Below are 18,573 nucleotides of genomic sequence, written 5' to 3' on the forward strand. Positions count from 1 at the left end.
GAGTGACCCAAATACTTTTTTTGCTAAGTTTGGTGAGGATCCGTCCAGGGAGAGCGAAGTTATAAGCAACCCAAAAAGTGCTCTTCCTATGGAAACAGCAACTTAACCTTAACTACATGGCCACGGTACAGAGAACCATACATTTGTTTTTCACCCAAAGTTATAAGCAAATATGAATGTGATATGCTGCCGTGGTTGTTGCCAGGGCATAGAGTCTTGGGTGCAGGGCCATTTCTAGGCTGCGTGTGACACGCATACGTTCATTCTTGTGTTACTGGGTGCCACAGCGTAGTGCAGGTTTTTCTTTCTGCACACGTGGTCTAGGAGGGGTTGCGTGCACATCATCTCCCTCTTTTGGGGCTCCTGTGCGTAGCGTGACCCGTCATCTTTCCCCAGGGGTTACAATCAGCCTTGCAAGAGCACTAGGGTACAATTACCATCTTTTACCCAACCCCTTTGACCCCCAATTGCCCAGGACTATATTTTACTGCCACTCCCATACGCACATTAACATCAGTGCCATGGCTGGGAGGCGAGGATTCCGTAAGGGTGGCAAAGGTGGAAGAGACACAAGTGGTGGCCGTGGTGGATCCGGTAGGGGACGTGGTCGTTACTTGCAGGGTTAGCCTGTCCCCCCATGTGTGGAGGACCAGTCAAGGGCACCCATAATCCCCCCCCTTCCCGTTGAGGCTGATGTGGCTGACACCATCCATGCTCAGCCCTTGTTGGACCAGCCCATTGTGGCACCAGACCTGGCTGACTCCATGGCTGACTTCCAGATCAGCAGGCCTATGACACGTGCGCTGGTGCACGTTGATGTCACCATGCCATGTGCATCTGGGGCAGCAAGGTCATCTGCTGCACCAAGTAGGCAGGGCGGAGAGGCTGCAGGGGCAGCTGCGGCTCCATCCACCCCAGCCCTCACACACCCAGCCCGGACAGTGTCGGTCCTAGTCCATGCTGCTGATATACCCCCTGACACCATCACACTAGAGCCAATGCCTGCACCAACTCCCATGCTGAGTGTGCAATCCCACACTCCTGATACAGAGTCCACCAGGGCTCCTGCCCCTAGTGTCCAGAGCGGCCCAGGACACTCAGGATCACCACCACCTTCCAAGCGGAAGAGGAAGAGTGCTCGTCTGGCACAGGCTGATGCCCCAGACACGGCTACACAGTCCGGCCCGTCCAGGAAGCCCAGCTTCACGGATGACGAACTGAATGCACTTGTCGAGTATGTGTCCGCACATGACAACGAGATGGTTATTGTTGCAGGATCCAAGACCACACCTGCACAACGCCAGGCACACTGGCAGACCGTTGCGGACATCGTAAGTGCCCTTGGAATCGTGAGGCGCACAGCCAATGATTGCTATAAGCGCTGGAATGACCTAAAGCGCAGGGCAAAGAGTAAGCTGGCCTCAAGTCATGCCGCAACTCTAGTGACTGGAGGTGGGACTCCAGTAGTAGACATGGAACTCACTCCACATGAGTCAGTCGCTGGGACCTACGTCACGGAGGAACAGATCCAAGGCGTGGGAGATTTGGCTGATTACGAGGCATTGTCCGGTGAGTGCACATGCATGTGTGTGTCATCCATGTGCATGGTGTGTGTGAGGGCTTCTGTTTGTGTGCCAGGTGAGAGTGTGTGCGCCTGAGTCGTATGGGTCAGCCATGTGCTTCATGCAATACATCCTGCGCAGCTGCATTTGCCCATAGCTGTATCCCTTCTGCCAACAGTAGACATCTAGCCCAACTGCACGCCAGTTGCCCTTGAAGTGTCACCTTGCCACAACATTGTTGCAAAATTTTCCACTGTTCATTTAGTCAGATTTTTTACATTCCACCACTTTTACTAGGCATGTCACAGTCCTCTAGTCACATGTCTGACATGGCTATGGTAAAGTGGAGTGACTTTGTTACCTGGATATCATTTGTTCAAACATGTCCCTGTGCAATTGGACCATTTCGGACAATCACAGGCCAATGTGTGATGCCACTGCCAGGCAGCATGCAGAAAATGTGTTCATCTTCAATCTTGGTGTCATCAGTGTGTGCCATTTGCCTGCCCTTCATACGCAGTGAGGGTGCATGCATGGGAGGGTTTTAGTCATGTGGGACATGTGTCAAACAAGTACTGGTTCTCTTGCTTCTCTGCCCTCATTGTGTGCCATGGTGCTAATGCCTGTTTCCATTTCTTTGTTTTTATGTCTTTGCAGGGGAAGACGCACCTGATACTGCTGGGGTTGTGGAGATGGTGCAGACCCAGGAGGGGTCCGAGGGCCGACCAACCACCAGTGAGGGACGTGGTGTGGTGGTGGGTGAGAACCCACAAGTGCTGCAGGTCGTGCTCTCAAGGGGTGTCTCTGGCTGCACCTCCCCCGAGCTGTACTCAGGTGTTGATTCGGATGAGACCTAAGTGCCGTCGCAGGTGAGTGTTCCAGGGAGGGATTCTGTTCTGTCTCACCCACCTGCACCAGGGTCAGAACCCTCAATGGGGATGTCAGTGTTGGCAGCTACGCCTTTGGTGGTTACGGATGCAGGGTCACACTCCGTGACATCTGATCCTGTTCCTGGGCCAGCATATCAGAGGGGGAATGCAGTCCTGCAGCCTCAGGCAGTGCCGGCACAGCAAGGCGCAGTTCGCCTTGCCCCAGACAGGTGTGGTGCCCGCCGACGTGGTGGCCGTACGCCACCTGGCAATACTGCATGGGAGCAATCCATTTACGGTATGGCAACCCAACAGGCAGCATCATCCGAGATGATGGCTCAGGCCATGGATAGGGTGGCCACTTCCATTGTCCCCCCTGAAAGGCTGATGGAGCGACTAGAGCAGGCAACCGACTCCATCTGCCAGTCACACAGGGAGGACATGTTGGGGTCCAACAGGGACAGGCGGGCGGCACTGGCGACTCTGCAGGAGGCCATCTCCATTGAGTCCCAGGGCCACAGGGAAGCCCTGAGGCAGGAGCTCCTTCACCTCAGGACGACTCTTGTTGAGCTTGAGGCTTCTACACACCAAAGGACAGAACAGCAGCTGGAGTGTCTCACCCGTACACTCTCAGCTGAGATGCAGGCAACGAGGGTGGAGGTCCGGGCATCCCGTGAGTTGTTGCATGGGGACCTCCGCACACTCATCCTCCAGAACCAGACCTACCACACCCGCATGCTTGCAGCCATGGAGGAGCAGACTAGGACCTTGCGTGGGCTGCCTCCCATAGTGCAACCACCTCCCGATGCAGCTGCACAGGGTGATAATAGCGACAGCAGTGATACTCCCACAATAGGGTAGCCGTGTGGGCCATGAGCCCATGGAGGTGTTTTTTTTTTCCCAGGATCCACGCAGGTGGCTTCTGGTGTGCATCCTGTCCTCGGACCTCCTGGGTGGCCTCCCCAACCCCCCCGGGCCCTTCAATGGCCAGTTTTATTTTTTTTTTATTTTTATTTTTGTTTTTATTTTTATTTCTTTTATTCCCAATTTTTTTGGGACGATTTGTTGGCTTCCGTGGTTCCTGTGGGCATACGCTGCTTTGTGGCTGGGCACATGCAGGCTTGTAATGTATTTGGTTCAGATGCTTGGGTTTGAGTCACACACACCCCTCCTGCTTCCCGTTTCCATGGGCTTGCAAAGGGTGTGCCCAATTGACAGTGAATTACACAGTGACGTTGGACTCCCATGAGCTGTGTGGGCAGTCTGTAGTCAATACTGTGTATACATTCCTAGTGCATATTGCTGTTGTGTTGTACACTGCATGTTGCATTGATGTGTAACTCATCTTCTGTGTCTACCTCCCAATTTGCAGGTCCCTTCCTCATGTCTACACAAGGACCTCTAGTCTGGAGATGTGGTCCATGTTGTCAGCAGTGCACCTACAACTCTACAGGCGCCAACACTGCACAGTTGGTAGTGGTGGGAGTGCAGGCATTTCCAGGTGGTGAGACTACTAATATTAAACATTAGTGATGTCAAGTTAATGGTAGTACGTGTTCAAGTTTGTTGTTGGTCCGCCATTACTGTGAGCATTTCACGTGTTGCAAGTTTCTAATAGGGACACTGTACATTGTGACAGTAGTGTCATGTTGTGGGGATTACTTTGTTTACCTGCAAATAGCATGACATGGCACAGTGTGTCGTATGGCGGTGCTGGGGTTGGGTTGGCTGACATGGCACTGTTCTCTTGTTGCATTTTGCAAGTGGGTATTAATTTGAGCTGCTTGAATGTGTAACTTCACAAAACTGCATTGGTGGTGTCAGTGTGGGTAGGGATGCACACATTGTGACACTTCCAGGTGAACAATCTCAGGCTGATATGGTTTTCACGGTTCTTTCTCTAGACATTCAGGATCAGTGTCAGGTTGAGTCATCATTGATTGTCAGATGGAATGTGCCAGGGCAGTGTGCACTCCACAGGGGTGTGATTTCTATGTGAAGTAATTAGCCACTAGCTGTGTACGGGCTGCCTCCCCCCGTGCCCTTTCACCTCCCATGCGCAGCGGCTGTGCATGTGGTTGGGGATGGGGGGGCACCACCATGTCCACGGCCAGGCCCCGGCGTGTTGCAACGTTGTGCAGGACACATGCTGCCACTATGATCCTGCACACTACTGGGGGAGCGTACAACAGCTGCCCGCCAGAACGGTCAAGGGAGCGAAAGCGTGACTTCAGCACACCGAATGTGCGCTCCACTATGCCCCTGGTTGTAATGTGGGCAGCGTTATATCTTACCTGGGGTGGCGTGGTGGGGTTCCGAATTGGCGTCATCATGTGGGGGCTGAGAGGGTAGGCACTGTCCCCTGTGGAGGTGGTGATTGGTATCATTGGTGGGGTTGTGACCTTGCTCAGTATCTGACATGCATGCATGTGCAGTGGCATTCATACTCACCAAGCAGCCATGTATCGCCATGCCGGCCAGCTTCTAGGTCCCGGCTTAGGGTGGACATTCGGTAAATGAAGCTGTCGTGGGTTGACCCGGGATAGTTGGCATATACTGAGGTGATGATTCCCTTGGCATTACATACTACCTGCACGTTGATGGAATGCCAGTGCTTGCGGTTCCTATAGATGTGCTCAGATGCCCTGGGGGGACATAGAGCCACATGGGTGCAGTCGATGGCACCTAGCACTTTGGGGAATCGTGCCACAGCGTAAAAATCCAGGGCGGCAGCATGCCTTTCTGCAGGGGTTCTGGGCAGTTATATGTGCCTGCGGACTGATGGGCGTGCAGTGATGATGTTCAAGACCTGGTGTAGGCAGCGTGACTGGGTGGCCTGTGATACACCACCCACAATGGCACTTGTCCGCTGAAATGATCCAGTGGCTAAGAAGTGCAGTACATTGAGGACCTTCTCCAGGGGGCTGAGTGCTTGGGAGCACAGGGTGGGTGATGTGAGGTCATCCTCCCACTCACTCACCAGGTCCAGTATGATGTGTGGTGGAAACCTGTACCTCCCATGCACCTGGTCATCAGGCATCCCGAAAAGGCTGGTTCTGGGTGTGAATATTCTGGCCCTGACTATCCTCCTCCTCCTCCTTTGGTAGGCCACGGCCACTGCTGCTAGGAACGGTATGTTCATCCTGGGTCTGAGCTAGTTATTTTGTTAGCGCGCAAATTAATGCGTTGCGCGTGTTGTAGGCGAGCGTGTGACCCGCGCACCCCTGAAATCCAGTGCACAGTCCAATAGCGTGTGGAAATTGCCCGCACACCGGGATACAGGTGCGCTTAGGTACTTGCGTGTGTAAGTGTCCGCGCACACCTGATATACACGTACATAGGCCAATCGCGTGTACGCGCACTTTTGTCCAATTACACGCGTTGAGACTCTGACGTGCTCTCCAATTACACGCGATGAGACTCTGACGTGCTGTCCAATTACACGCGATGAGACTCTGACGTGCTGTCCAATTACACGCGATGAGACTCTGACGTGCAGTCTTTCCACGTGTGCTCTGTCATCACGTGCTGTGTGGGAAACACCCATGCGGGTCACGTCACAGACGCGCTTACGCGCTGAGGGCCTTTGGTCCAATAGAATCGCGTATGCGTGCTGACGCGCTTACGCGCTAAGGGCCTTTCCTCGGTTTTCACGCTGACGTGCAGGATTTTCACATGCCAAATCTCTCCGTACCAAGCTGGCCACGCGTAAGCACACGGAAGACCACGCTCCTGCCCAGAAGGCCGAACTACTGCCCCCCAGAGCCCCGAGCACGCTCCCACCTGCCATCTGCTGCTGCCTGACTGCCTGCTGCCCACGTGCACTGCCATTTGCTGCCTGCACATCAGCCAGGGGTGCTGTTGCTGTGACCACCCCTGCTGGAACCTAAGACTCCCGACTGGAATTCCATCGCTCCACAGCCCAGCCCCAGGACCCAGTTGCCCACCCACTCCTGCCTCTGGGGTTGTCATGTCGGGGCAAACACCATCTGTGACCACTGACAACCCCCGGCCAGAGAGGCAGAGGGGCACCAGCTTCAGTGCCACCGAAGTTGGTGTCCTGGTGGAGCAAGTCCTGGGGCAGTATGAAGCCCTCTTCGGAAGTTCCCGCGCCGACAAGGAAGGACGGACTCGGATCTGGACTGACATCGTGACTGCCATCAACGCGGAGGGGGTTGCAGTCCGGGACTTACAACATGTCAGGAAGCGCTGGGAGGACTTCAGGTCCAGGACCCTGAACAAGGCCCGGCGCCTCTTGAAGGCAGCGGATGCCAAGGGGCGCCGGGGCCACTTGTCGGAAGAACAGATGGGGGTCCTGGAACGCATATCCCCAGTGCTCCACGTCCAGGTCCTAGAGAAGCAGACCCGTCTGGAGTCGAGCGGTGAGTGTACATGCATCCTGATTGTGAGCAGTGCTGTGGTGATCATTCGCCATTGTGCCGGTTGCACATCTGTTTGTATGGGGTCGAGTATGGGTGGGAGTGTACTGGGCCGTGGGGCTGACACATGCGAGGGCTGTAATGTGTGAGACATGGATGGTGCTTGTGTGTGTGGGCTTGCATGGCAAATGCAGTTGTGCGTGCACACATGTTTGGATGAATGTGTATGTAAGTAGACATGTCCGTGATGTCAGGCATGTATGTTGTTTTCGGCTGCATGTATGAGCACTGTGTACATGTGCATGTGTGTGTATTTGACAAGGGTGCAAAAGTGATGCAACATGGATGCATGTGACAGCGGTATGTGGAAGCCTGATTGGCAGATGTGACATGGATGCCCGTCTGAACAGTGCGACACTTGGCAGAGGTGTAGACATGCATGCAAGTGTGGTGGTGTGTGTACATGTGTGGTGCACTTCCTGTGTTGCATGTGATGTCTGGCTCCCCTTTGGCTGCTGATGCTGTTGTATGTGTAGGGATGGTGGTGGCAGTTGCGATATGGCTGTGGTATGGCTCATGTGTGCCAGTTGCAATGACATGTGTGTTGGGGATTGTGATGACATGTCTGAGGTTTGCCAATGCCACTCCTGTGCAACTGTCATGCGTGTATGTGTCCATTGTACAGTGCCCTGATGCCTGTGTTTTGTTTCTCCCTGTCTGCAGCGTCAACTGATGAAGAGGGTGGAGAAGGTGCTGTGGAGCACAGCGGCGGGGATCCGACCGCCAGCCGGAGACACAAGGCCTGGCTCCCCTCCCGTGTTGTCATCTCGTCGGGGAGTGAGGAGTCCGGTGCCGCGTCCCAGGCCGCAGCTGCCGGGGGGAGGTCCAAGAGGCGGAGGTTGCAGTTGGACTCCTCGGCAGCAGAAGGGGCAGCTGGGACCCCACAGGGCCCAACGGGGGAAGATGGCATGGAGTCATCCAGGTTGGTGGGGGGTTTGGTGGAGGAGGGGGCCGCGCAAGCACCAGAGATGGGGTCTGGAGGTGGGGATCCCACTGGTGCTAGTGGTGCAGTGCAGGACCAGGGACAGGAGGCAGCACAGGCGGCCGCGGAGGTGCCTGTGTGCAATCCTGTCCCCGATCCTTTCCCTGCATCATCTTGCACCAGCAAGGATGCCTACGTCCCTTTTTTCAGCCCGTTTTCAGGCAGGGGATGAGCTGACGTCAACTGGCCTTCCTCTGCCTGTGGATGTGGCCATCCAGGTCCGGGTTGAGCCTGTCCTGGCTGGTGTGGCGTTGCGTCAACGGGCCATGCAAGGTGACCTGCAGTCTTTTCATGGAGAGACTGCACGTCATCTCGAATGGCTCGTTGACCACGTCAGCCTGCTGAGACAGGTCACCCAGGCCGGATTCCTCCGTCTGATGGGGCTTGCTCCGACCCCCTCCTCAACTGGACCCCCTACGCGCCAGTCGTCCTCTGTGCCATCTTCCCACCCATCAGTCACCTGGGTGCCCTGTGGAGCTGCCTCTGACGGTGCGGCCAGGCTGGTGGAGGAGGCATCCCTGCCACAGTCGGGAGTCGGAGGTCCAGCAGGGGTGGCCACATCAACAAGTGCACCCCAGCCGGCGGAGGATGTGCAGGCAGCAGGAGGCAGTGCACGGGCAGAGGCAGAGCAGCAGCAGCAGCAACATGGTGGGAGACATGCAGGCTCGGGGCTTTCGACATCGGAGGGGCAGGCATCGGCCAGAGGGCTGGGGGACCAAGGACAGAGAGTGTCTTCCGTGTGGCAGTGGTTGGGCCACACCATAGGTGCGGAGCGGCGGCGGGCGGAAGAGGCACGGCTCACAATGGTCAGGGCGGAGAACTCCATGCGGAGGGCCCAGAGGCGGGCGAGTGCCTCGAGGCAATCCGCAGGGGGTTGGAGGAGGACACAGCGTCGTCCCTGCGGACCCTCGGGGCCATGGAACTGGACCGCCTCCGGGACATCGAACAGGAGTTCGATGATGCCCTGGCCCGGGACACCACGGAGTGAGCCGCTGGACTAGCCCGCCGCCTTTGTATATAATTCTTTAGTTTTAGGTTTCCTTTCTTTATTATTATGATTTGGAGTCGACGGACACTGCTCCACTTTTTGTATATAGTTGATTTTTAGGTAGGTTTTTTAGTAGGTTTCCTTTGTTCAGTTGGGCTCATGGAGCCTTGGTAGTTTTTTATACGGACATGCATGTTTTTTTTCTCTCTTTCACATTGTAGTTTGTTTTCTTTCTTTAGCATTCTTTATTTTTTTCAATACAATTTTGTTTGCATACTTCACTGTGTGGTATCATCTCATTGGTTTCATGCATGTCATGTTGTGTGTTTTCCCATTCAATTGCAACCATTGTGTGTGACGGACATGGGTTCATTAGCTTCATGAACATTGGGGCTGTAACATGTGATTTCCATTTCCATGTGGGTGAATGGGTTACTTGGTAGGGCTTTTTGGCTGTGGAGGCTGTCCATTACGCACATGATTGGGGATTGTGAGCACCTGGTGGAGGCTGCCCCTGCACTGCTGGGGGGTGGGGGTGCAGGGGGACATGAGTGGGGGCCTGGTGGAGGCTGCCCCTGCACTGCTGGGGGGTGGGGGTGCAGGGGGACATGAGTGGGGGCCTGCTGGACGCTGCCCCTGGTGGCTGGGGGGTGGGGGTGGTGGGAGACATGAGTGGGGGCCTGGTGGAGGCTGCCCCTGCACTGCTGGGGGGTGGGGGTGCAGGGGGACATGAGTGGGGGCCTGGTGGAGGCTTCCCCTGCACTGCTGGGGGGTGGGGGTGCAGGGGGACATGAGTGGGGGCCTGGTGGAGGCTGCCCATGGTGGCAGGGGGGTGGGGGTGGTGGGAGACATGAGTGGGGGCCTGGTGGAGGCTGCCCCTGCACTGCTGGGGGGTGGGGGTGCAGGGGTACATGAGTGGGGGCCTGGTGGAGGCTGCCCCTGCACTGCCGGGGGGTGGGGGTGGTGGGAGACATGAGTGGGGGCCTGGTGTAGGGTGACCCTGGATGCTGGGGGGTGGGGGTGCAGGGGGACATGAGTGGGGGCCTGGTGGAGTCTGCCCCTGCACTGCTGGGGGGTGGGGGTGCAGGGGGACATGAGTGGGGGCCTGCTGGAGGCTGCCCATGGTGGCAGGGGGGTGGGGGTGGTGGGAGACATGAGTGGGGGCCTGGTGGAGGCTGCCCCTGCACTGCTGGGGGGTGGGGGTGCAGGGGGACATGAGTGGGGGCCTGGTGGAGGCTGCCCATGGTGGCAGGGGGGTGGGGGTGGTGGGAGACATGAGTGGGGGCCTGGTGGAGGCTGCCCCTGCACTGCTGGGGGGTGGGGGTGCAGGGGGACATGAGTGGGGGCCTGGTGGAGGCTGCCCCTGCACTGCCGGGGGTCGGGGGTGGTGGGAGACATGAGTGGGGGCCTGGTGTAGGGTGACCCTGGATGCTGGGGGGTGGGGGTGCAGGGGGACATGAGTGGGGGCCTGGTGGAGGCTGCCCCTGCACTGCTGGGGGGTGGGGGTACAGGGGAACATGAGTGGGGGCCTGCTGGAGGCTGCCCCTGCACTGCTGGGGGTGGGGGTGCAGGGGGACATGAGTGGGGGCCTGGTGGAGGCTGCCCATGGTGGCAGGGGGGTGGGGGTGGTGGGAGACATGAGTGGGGGCCTGCTGGAGGCTGCCCCTGGTGGCTGGGGGGTGGGGGTGGTGGGAGACATGAGTGGGGGCCTGATGGAGGCTGCCCCTGCACTGCTGGGGGGTGGGGGTGCAGGGGGACATGAGTGGGGGCCTGGTGGAGGCTGCCCCTGCACTGCTGGGGGGTGGGGGTGCAGGGGGACATGAGTGGGGGCCTGGTGGAGGCTGCCCATGGTGGCAGGGGGGTGGGGGTGGTGGGAGACATGAGTGGGGGCCTGCTGGAGGCTGGCCCTGGTGGCTGGGGGGTGGGGGTGGTGGGAGACATGAGTGGGGGCCTGGTGGAGGCTGCCCCTGCACTGCTGGGGGGTGGGGGTGCAGGGGGACATGAGTGGGGGCCTGGTGGAGGCTGCCCCTGCACTGCTTGGGGGTGGGGGTGGTGGTAGACATGCATTGTTGATCAGTAGTGCAAGGTGACATGTGGGTTGGCTGGGGGGCATGCCCATGGTGAATGGGCTGCCTGCGGGACATGGGCAGGGGTGCAGGGTAGTCCCCCGTGGTGTGGGCTGGCTGCAGGGTCCGTGGAGGTTGTGGAGCGTACACCTGGGAGGGCCCACACGGCCAATTCACGTGTGGTACTCCCCAGAACCCCTGAAATACACATACCCTGCTGAAATTGTGTGTGGAACTTCCCGCGCACCCCTGAAATACATGTACCCTGCTGAAATCGCGTGTGTAACTTCCCGCGCACCCCTGAAATACACATACCTTGCTGGAATCGCGTGTGTAACTTCCCGCGCACCCCTGAAATACACGTGCCCTGCTCGCACTGGGCCAATCGTGTGTGGAACTGCCCGCGCACCCCTGAAATACACGTACCCTGCTGAAATTGCGTGTGTAACTTCCCGCGCACCCCTGAAATACACGTACCCTGCTCGCACTGGGCCAATCGTGTGTGGAACTTCCCGCGCACCCCTGAAATACACGTACCCTGCTCGCACTGGGCCAATCGTGTGTGGAACTTCCCGCGCAACCCTGAAATACACGTACCCTGCTCGCACTGGGCCAATCGTGTGTGGAACTTCCCGCGCACCCCTGAAATACACATACCTTGCTGGAATCGCGTGTGTAACTTCCCGCGCACCCCTGAAATGCACGTACCCCGCTCGCACTGGGCCAATCGTGTGTGGAACTTCCCGCGCACCCCTGAAATACACGTACCCTGCTGAAATCGCGTGTGTAACTTCCCGCGCACCCCTGAAATACACATACCTTGCTGGAATCGCGTGTGTAACTTCCTGCGCACCCCTGAAATACACGTACCCTGCTCGCACTGGGCCAATCGTGTGTGGAACTTCCCGCGCACCCCTGAAATACACGTACCCTGCTGAAATCGCGTGTGTGACTTCCCGCGCACCCCTGAAATACACATACCTTGCTGGAATTGCGTGTGTAACTTCCCGCGCAGCCCTGAAATACACGTACCCTGCTCGCACTGGGCCAATCGTGTGTGGAACTTCCCGCGCACCCCTGAAATACACGTACCCTGCTGAAATCGCGTGTGTAACTTCCCGCGCACCCCTGAAATACACGTACCCTGCTGAAATCGCGTGTGAGACTTCCCGCGCACCCTGGTATACACGCACACGTTTTTTTTGTCAGCGGGTGTCCGTGTTTGTGGGTACCCCTTTGCACGTCATTTGTCCTGGAGGGCCACAGTATAGGACATTCATCATGGAAGTATATAGGTGCTATTTGTTGGCGCACCTTTGGGCGCACATTTCTTACAGCCGCAGAGACGCTACCGCCTGCTTTCTTGTGGCGGTCGTGTTTGTGCCTGTGCGCTGGTTTGAGCATGCGCTTTTTTCCCCTATTCTTTTCCATGAATACGTGTTGCAGGCGAGCGTGTGGGCGTTCCGCGCACTTGTGCCCTGTACTTCCCCCGTGAAGCCCACGTTTTGGCAAGTTGTTCCCCATTCCGAGTGTTACGCCCGTGTTCCGCCTACTTTTGTTGCGTGCGCCGCGCTATGTGCGAATTTCGCTGTGGCCTGTGCGATTTTCGCTGTGACCTGGCGCACGCTGTTAGATGGCCTGTGCGCCAACGTGCGCCGCGCACTGTTTTATCGCACATCCGCTGGTTTTCTCGCGCACGGCCTTCCATGAATCGATGTGCGCTGCTTTTGGTGCGATTTTCGCACTTGCACTGCGATTTTCGCTATTCCACTGCGATTCGCACGTTTTTGCCCACTTGCGCCGCGCTAATTATTCCATGAATCGGCCTCATTATTTTTTTTATCACAAATTTACTTACAGGTTTAAATACAGTTTATTTATCAAATTTTGGTTTTAAGAACATCAAATAAGCGTTTGTAAGATTTGCTGGTAATCTCTGCTTTAGAGTAATGGTACTATCATTACATTCAAACCATCCACATTTCTTTTTTATATATGCCGTGTAGTGCCCTGAATTGGTTGTGGCTCATGCGTGGTAGATTATACCTATTGTTGTGAAGGTTTTCTTACCAAGTGATATTTGACTATGTGTGAATCCAGTCAGCTTGCAGTTGTTTTTGGTACCATCTGCATTGTAACGTAGAAGCATTAGTTTTGCGTATTTACTATGTGTTTGTGAGGTAATTATGTTGGAAGCCAATTTATCTTCTTGTGGTATATTCCATTTCAGAACATATTGTGTTTAAATGAATGGTTAGTGTGTTACATATATGGGTTACATTTCTTATGTATTACTATATATAATGTGTTTGTGTGCTGCTTTTTGAATTTGTTAAATGTTCCTATATTATGATATAACAATCAAACATATCCCACCACCCCCCCCCACAATTTTTAGGTAGTGGTACTGTTCTCCGAACATGTCCGCGAACATTAAATAAGTTCTCGGACATCAAGTTCATAAGAAGAGATCTAGTCAGTTCCATATGACATGTATATAAAGTCAAAGTCATTATTGTTAAGTTGTGCTACTAAAAAACTATGAAATTCAGTGAAAAAACTTTGTTAAAGGGACATTATGGTTAAGTTGCGCTACTAAAAACCTATGAAATTCAGTGAAAAAACTTTGTTAAAGGGACGTTATGGTTAAGTTGCACTACTAAAAACCTATGAAATTCAGTGAAAAAACTTTGTTAAAGGGACGTTATGGTTTCAAGTAAAACCGAAAAACCCTTGAAATTCACCAGTTATGATAAGCTAAGCAACCATAACTCGCGCCACCACCGTGCACTGCTAAGACTAACACCCAGGACATCAAAGATGACATCACAAATGTCATTGATGACATCACTGATGACATCACATGTGTATGTACTTCTCATGAAATGTGTGTAGAAGGGATTCTTATTATGTTGCGAAAAAAGTGTCAAGAATCATTGCAAGAAATATACCCTAATAAGTGTACTGAACGATGCATTGATATTATTAGCATCCTATTATGGGGTTCTATCTAGTATACTAAGCTACTCATACAGAAACATAACATTGTGTGCAGAGTACAAGATGACGGTATGATATTCGTCATGTTAATATGTTGAATAATGAAATGATAATTGTTTTCTTAATAGATTTTTGTGTACTGTGAAATATGTAATAAGTAGCTAATAAAACCCATGTATTACATATTTGCATTACTATAGACAGAACACAAAGACACAAGAACACATACCAATATGGGTATATACAGGGAAAGTGAAGTTAGCAAAAAAGCACAAGTAGTAGCAGAAACAATTCATAACTTAACTCATTAGTTTCATGCAAATAAATGATTGCTCTGTTCCAAAGCTGCTATTTACCCTATGTATATGTATCACTTGATGTGATTGGACCCTAAGGAAAGTAGTGTGAGTACAATGTATACAAATATGACCATATACAGGGAAAGTACAGCCATAAAAAAAACAACAGAACTATCAGAAAGTGCTCATAAGTCTAGTGATTATCTTTATGCACAAAAAGGATTGCTGTCTTTCAAGCTTGTGTTTTCCCATATGTATATGTTTCATATGATGTGACTGTACTCTAAGGGAATTACTGTAAGAACCTACTAGAAGGATATGTCTACAAATAAAATAACATTCTTAGTTTCTGACTGTTACTGAAGAAAACCGTGTGGCCTAGATATGTCAGCAAAAGAAAAAATAGTGAGCCAGACATGTGATGTCATCAATGATGTCATCAATGACATTTGTGATGTCATCTTTGATGTCCTGGGTGTTAGTCTTAGCAGTGCACGGTGGTGGCACGAGTTATGGTTGCTTAGCTTGCCATAACTGGCGAATTTCAAGGGTTTTTCGGTTTTACTTGGAACCATAACGTCCCTTTAACAAAGTTTTTTCACTGAATTTCATAGGTTTTTAGTAGCGCAACTTAACCATAACGTCCCTTTAACAAAGTTTTTTTCACTGAATATATATATATATATATATATATATCAATACAGAGGGAATATAGAGAATGATCTTAAATCCTGGTATACATATATACTTTTGAATTCACCAGTGTTTCTGTGCAAACATGAGCTCCTCCAGTGATGAGGGGAAGGCTAGCATTATCCAGAAGAGGAGCCATGCGGAGATGACTCAATTCCTCCAAAAAGCGCCCTGGGGGCCTCGCTTGGACATGGACCACAGCAGATAGCTCTGATGGAGGACTGGCTCAAGTCCTCACAGGGCCTGTAGGAAATCAAGGGGCTTAAGGCACAGGAAAAATGTAAAGGGGGCAGAAAAGCAGCCCGCAGGGCAGAGGAAGCCCACCCCCCCCGGGCACACCACCAAAGAAGAAGGGTGGTAAAAGGAGAAGAATAAGAGGAAAAGCAAGGCCTAGCAGGGTACAGGAAAGATCCTCAGATACCTCGGATGAGGGTGAGGATGACTGGGAGGAAGAATACTCAGAAGAGGAAGAAGTATTTTCTTTATCCTCCTCAGAGGAAGAAGGCCACAAACCACTAAAGAAAAAGAAAAGAGAGGAGACAGAGGAGGATGGTGCAGGGGACGAAGACTTCGATCTGGAGGCACTAGTTCACCCTAGGTCATCCGATTGGGAGCCGCCAAAAAGAATAGAGGCCTATCTAAAGAAGCGCTTGAGAGCGCCACTTGCCAAAGAGGCTAGGAGTAAAATGAGGGCGGAATGCCCCGGGCCTCACCTCCCAGAGGGCGCAGCAGATACACCCGAAACAGACAGAAAGATGATTACATTTATGAGCAAATACATGAAAGACGTGAGGACGGGTTTGGATAGATCCTGGCGGCCTTGCCAAGACAAAATGCTAGACAGGACAGGACCCATTACAAAAATTCTCCAAATTGGAGAGGAGGTCAGAGTGAAAGGAGAGCCGATAGACCTGTGAATTCTAATCGGGTGGGCCCAGAGCGCGACATATATGTTGGGAAACGCCAACCAGGCCATCACCACAGAAAGAAGGAGATCTTTGTTGGTGAAAATTGATCTGAAGTTGAGCGAGTTGGCCTCCTCTGAATCAGCGTCAACCGCGAAAGGAAAATTATTTGGGGACTCCTTTATCAAGGAGCTAACCAAATTTGCAAATTCCTATGTGGCACTGGACAAGGCACAAGCCTCTCACAAAAGAGTGTTTGGGAGGCAAAATTTTGGATGGGCCAGCAGAGGCAGGGGTCGCTCAGCAGGCCGATTCCACTATAATAGATCCTATCAAGACAGAGCACAGTGGCGAGAGCAAGATAATCGTAGACAAACACCTTTCTTTCCATCAAGGAGTAGAGGAAGAGGCAGAAACTGGCAACAGGGGGAAAGTCAGCAAAACAAGCCAGGTGAGAACAGTTTATCCACACCTAAGTACCCCAGAAATAGGGGGCAGGACAGCACAATTTTTACAAAATTGGCTGGCTAAATAGGGAGATACCTGGTTAATACTAGCCACACAAGGTTTTCACATAGACTTTCTAGAGACACCACATCAGGGAAACCCACCAAGGGGTCTAGAAATGAACAGAGAGGACAAATTATTACTGGAAGTAGAATTGCGAGAGCTAGAAAGCAAAAGAGCTATAAGACCTGTAACAGTTCAATCAAAGGGATACATAAGCAATATGTTCCTAGTAAAAGGGAAACACAGATAAAACCTGAAAGGCCTAAATGAATACCTGGTATACAGACACTTCAAGATGGAAGGGATACACCTGATTAGAGATACCTTAATTCAGGGAAACTGGCTAGCCAGGATATATTTAAAAGATGCATACCTGACTATTCCCATAGCAGAGGAACACTGCAGATTTCTGAGATTCGTCGGGGAAGAAACAACATGGGAATTTCGATGCCTGCCCTTCGGCCTAGCATCAGCACCATGGTGTTTCACCAAGATGATGAAACCAGTAGTGACACACCTCAGAAGTCAAGGGATAAGACTTATAATCTATCTAGATGACATATGTCTGATGTGCCAAGAGAAAGAAACACTATTAGAGCAGGTACAGACAACAATAAAGTTGTTAGAGAGTCTGGGGTTTCTAATAAATTGGGAAAAATCCAGTATAGTACCAGAGCAGTCAATGGAATTTCTGGGGTTCATAGTGGACTCTACTCAGGGAACTCTCAGTCTACCCATTCCCAAGGTGAACGATATCAAAAAACAACTAAGACTCACACTAGTGAAGGGAGAACTGTCGCTGAGGGACATTGCAAGATTTGTGGGCTGCCTAGCGGCATCAATCCAAGCAATATTCCCAGGACCGATACATTACAGGGCACTCCAGAGGTTGAAGATCACTCACCTCAGGAGGGGCGCTTCATACGAAGCATAGGTGGCCAACTTCCAAGAAGTGAGGGAAGAATTGGAATGGTGGCTACTCCACATGGATGCTTGGAACGGGAGAGCGATATTTGGTTCATCCCCGAACCTAATCATCGAATCCGACGCCAGCAGATGGGGCTGGGGAGCCCGATGCGGGAAACTGTCGACAGGGGGCAGGTGGTCGGATCAAGAGACAAATCTCCATATCAACTGCCTGGAGTTGCTAGCAGGGTCCTTTGGAGTGAAATGCTGGACTCAAGAGAGAGCACAATGTTGTGTCCTGCAAACAATTGACAATGTCTCGGCAGTCAGGTACATAAACAGGCTCGACGGGACAAGGTCCAGACTACTGGCAGAACTGGCAAAAGACTTCTGGGATCTCTGTCTTCAGAGGAGAGTCTCAGTGACGGCGGAATATCTGCTGGGCCATTAGAACGAGGTGGCCGATTGGAACTCCAGATACCTCAGGGATGCCAGCGATTCGAAGCTGGGCGAGGTAGTGTTTTAAGTACTAATGACTTGGTGGGGACCATGCCAGATAGATCTATTTGCATCGAGACTAAACAGACAATTGCCCTGGATCTTCAGCTAGAGACTGGACCCAGAGGCAGAGGTGACAGATGCCTTCCTACAGTCATGGGGCCACCAGACGAAATACGCGTTCCCTCCTTTCTCCATAATAGCGAGAATGCTAGCCCAGGTGAGACACCAGAGAGCATCCCTAGTACTATTTACGCCAGACTGGAGGGGGCAGGTGTGGTTTCCCAGTCTACTGGAATTGTCACACCACAACCCAGTGGCAATACCCAACGACGGTTTCATTATTTGAGATCCCAGAGATTTCAGCCATCCACTAGTGATGTCAGGGAGACTCAACCTGATAGCATGGCCGATTTCAGGAGATCTTGGGTTAGGCCAGGACTATCGAATGAGGCTGAAAACATCATCAGCGAATCCTGGGCTCCAGGGACACACAGGGCATATAAATCAGCATGGGCTAGATGGAGTAGCTAGTGTCTGGAGAGGAATATTCATCCCGATGGAACGGATGTAGTACACGTAGCTAATTTCTTAGCACAGCTAGCAGCTCAAGGAAAGGCATACAGGACTATAAACACGGCCAGGTCTGCGATATTGGCAGGACATCCTACGGTAGAAGGATTAGCAATAGGGGAACACCCATTAATCTGTAGACTAGTGAGAGGAGTAGAAATGACTAGAACTCCTAGTGAAAAGTATAATCAAGTATGGGACGTAGACAGAGTCTTGAGATTATTTCTAGCATGGCCGGATAATCAGGACCTATCCAGAAAAGCTATTTCAGGCAAGTTAGCCA

Source organism: Ambystoma mexicanum, chromosome 7p, assembly GCF_040938575.1.
Source record: "Ambystoma mexicanum isolate Mex_15411 chromosome 7p, UKY_AmexF1_1, whole genome shotgun sequence".
Lineage (NCBI taxonomy): Eukaryota > Metazoa > Chordata > Amphibia > Caudata > Ambystomatidae > Ambystoma > Ambystoma mexicanum.